The sequence below is a fragment of the Microtus ochrogaster genome, unplaced genomic scaffold, assembly GCF_000317375.1.
Source record: "Microtus ochrogaster isolate Prairie Vole_2 unplaced genomic scaffold, MicOch1.0 UNK16, whole genome shotgun sequence".
NCBI classification, from domain to species: domain Eukaryota; kingdom Metazoa; phylum Chordata; class Mammalia; order Rodentia; family Cricetidae; genus Microtus; species Microtus ochrogaster.
The window spans coordinates 4,586,468-4,590,137 of NW_004949114.1; positions in this window are offsets into that span (position 1 = coordinate 4,586,468).

Consider the following 3,670-nt stretch of genomic DNA (forward strand, 5'->3'; position numbering starts at 1 on the left):
CTTGTTTTTTACTGCTGAGTAGTACTCTAATATGTATATATTCCATACTTTCTTCATCCATTCTTCTATTGAAGGGCATCTAGGTTGAAGAAACACACATTTATTTGGCTGAGATGAGGTAAAGGCATTTTGCTGTCTAGCCTGATGACCTGCATTAAATTCCTAGAATCCACGTGGTGGAACGAGAGTGCACACAGGCATGTGCATACAGAAATAAATAAACGTAATATAATAAAAAAGAGAAACAGGCTCAGAGAGATGCACAGCAGAGGCCTGGGACTGGGTTCCCAGCACCCACAGGGAGCAGCTTGCAATAGCCCAAACTCCAGATCCAAGGGATCTGATGCCCCCTTCTGGCCACTGCATGCACATGCACTCAATTGCACATATTTTTCTTCCAACAAACACACTTGATTAAAAAATAAACTTAAATCTTTAAAAGAGAGAAGCACTGTAGCAGATACAGAGTTTGGTTAATTTGTTCGAGTGGCTCAAAGAGCCAGAGCGACACCATTTATGCACTGTTCACTAGGGATATAAAAAAGAAGCAGAGCAACAGCCAGATGGAAAAGATGCGGATGCCAGGCCTGTAAGGAGGAGTAAGGCACACTCCTGCCCTCCTTGGGTGCCCCACACTCACAGATTCTCTACACATTCAGCCATCTGAGCCCTCTCATTTACTTTATTTTATTTAGAGTTTCATGTAGCCCCAGAGCCCTTAGCTTGGCTATGTAGTTGAGGCTGGCTTTGTTTGAATCCTCGATGCCCCTCCCTTTCCCTTCTAAGTGTTGGGATTACAGGTACATGTCACTATACCTGGCTTGAGCCTGATCTTTTTAGTTTATTTGTGGGAGCTTCATTAGGAAGCACGAATGATTACATCCCTAGCCACCGACAAAGTTTGCCTGCAGTCCTGGAAGGTAGCAGGTGGGGGTGAAAGTGTCAATCATTTAACATCTGGGTCTAGTGAGGGCTACTATTGCTCCAATGAAACACCATGACCAAAAGCAAGTTGGGCAGGAGAAGGTTTATTTGGCTTCGGCTTCCGCATTGTAGTTAGTCCGCTACTGAAGGAAGCCAGGGCAACAATGCAAGCAGGGCAGGAACCTGGGGGTAGGAGCAGATGCAGAGGCCATGGAGGGGTGCTGCTTACTGACTTGCTCATCATGACCTACACAGCCTGCTTTCTTATAGAACCCAGGACCACCAGCCCAGGACTGGGCCCTACCCCCATCAGTCACTAATTAAAACGCCACCCTTTTGAGACAGGATTTCTCTGTGTAACCACTCTGGCCATCATAGAACTCACTCTGTAGACCAGGCTGGCCTTGAACTCACAGTGATCTGCCTGCCTCTGCCTCCTGAGTGCTGGGATTAAAGACCGTCATCACCAATTTCTGGCTATAGCTCAGTCTTATGGGGTCATTTTCTCAGTTGAGGCTCTCTCCTCTCAGATGGCTCTAGCTTGTGTCAGGTTGACATAAAACTAGCTTGTGCATATACAAAAACTTCCTCATCACTCTGTAGATTCCGAGGGTTCTAGAAGCCATGTGCCCGGAGGGAGAGGAAGAGAATATACTCATTTCACAATGTCACAGTATGGCTCTTTCTGACTTTCTTTTCCTTTTTGTCAACTGATCTATTTCAGTGCCAATACAACACATCCTGGCATACCTTACAATAATCTTTGAGATCTGCTAAAGCAAATCTCCCACTTGTTCTTTTTTTTTCAGGATATTTTATCTATTATTGGCCTCTACTTTAAGATATACCCTTTAGGGGACTGGAGAGATGGTTGAGAGTGCTTGCCATTATTACGGTGAGCTTGGGTTCTGTGCCCAGTACTACATGGTGGCTCACAAAGGCCTGAAGCTCCAGTTCCAGGAGGAGATGACGCCATCTTCTGGCCTCCGTGAGCACTGCATGCATGTGGTGCACTTACACACATGCCAGCAAAACACCCATACACATAATACAAAAATGGGTAAGCCAGGTGTGGTGGCACAGCCCCTTAATCTAGCACTCAGAAGGAAGAGGCAGGCAGATCTCTGTGAGTTCCAGTCTATCTGAGGCTATGCAGGGAGACCTTGTCTCTAAACCAAACCAAAGCAAACCAAACCAAACCCAAACACCCTCCGTAAGTAAATAAATATGAAAAAATACATATTTTAGTGTGGGATGTTCGAATTTTGATTGGCATTGCGTTGATTCTGTAGAGCAAATTTTGGAGAATATTGATTCTTCAAATACATGGACGTGATTTATCTCTCTTTTTTGTTTGTTTTTTTGAGAGAGTGTTTCTCTGTGTAGCCCTGGCTATCTTGGAACTAGTTCTGTAGATCATGCTGGCCTCAAACTCAAGAGATCTGTCTGTCTCTGCCTTTTAAGTGCTCAAATTAAAGGTGTGTGCTACCATGCCTGACTTATCTCTTCATTTTAAAGGACTGTCTTCAGTACCTTTGAATGACATGTTATCCAATCTAATCTATATGAACTTGTATTAGCTTTTCATTACTATAACAAAAGAAGTGAGATAGTTAACTTAAGAAGAGAGGTTTCTTTTGATTCTCAGTTTTGAAGACTTAGACCCACGGTAGGTTGGCCCTATTGCTTCTGGGCCTGTGACAAGAGAGTGTATTGTAATGGGAGCATGTGGGGAAACCACTTGCCTGATGATTTAGATGTGAAAAAGAAGAGGAGGGGGCGGGGCATCAATATTCCCTTTAAGGGTATATTCCCATCGATGAGAAGAGCTCTCACTAGATTCTCTATTTCCCGTGTGTGTGTGTGTGTGTGTGTGTGTGTGTGTGTGTGTTAGGCAAGCATTCCACCACTGAGCTGGACCCTAAAGTGAAAACCTTGGGTGTAAAAATATTTATTTATTTATTTATTTGGCCCCCACCAAGTTTGTCCCTGTGCACAACCTGCTCTGGGTCCCTAGGATAATCCCAAGGTCACTGCCACTGCTAGTGTCCCACCCTCCCAGGAGCCAAGCCCCACCAAGCCCTGCCATTCTTGGCTTGTGTCCAGCGAAGCCTCCAAATGCTCTTTGCTAGTGCTCCTGCCTTCTTCCTGCCCCCAATTCCCCTGCAGTCCACTAAGGTTATGGAGGGTCTCACCGCAGCTGGTAGAACTTGCCTCAGCTTACCCTCCTCAGGCTCCAGACGTCCTTGTTGTCACCGCCTGCAAGGTCCCACCTTTTGAAAGTCCTCCCAAGCTCTTCCTCACCCTCCGCCTGGAAACTCGGACTTTCAAACTCCATTAGAGTGTCAAGCTTTTTAAGAGGAAGCTGCTGCGTAGAGAAGCCAGAGGTGCCAGGAAAGGCTGCTCTCATCGACTGCTAATGGCGGCGTGAACTGTGCGGGAAAGGAATACAGCAAGAGCTACTTCAATTAAATATACATGTGCCCAGCACCCAGCAACTTCGCTCCTGGGATCCATATCATCGAAATAAAAGCATCATTTTTTTTAAAGATGCAAATATAACAACACTTCAGTGAAATTATTAATTGCTTTCAGTGGAAAACCATGAAGCAGGCAAGGGCTCTGCACCAAGGGAGTTAGCAAATGAATCGTGGTGCTTCTCAAAGCAGTACTTACACTTACCTTAGGAAGCATGCAGAGTCTGGTGTGGTGGCACAAGCTTGTAGTCTCAGTACTCAAGAGGTAG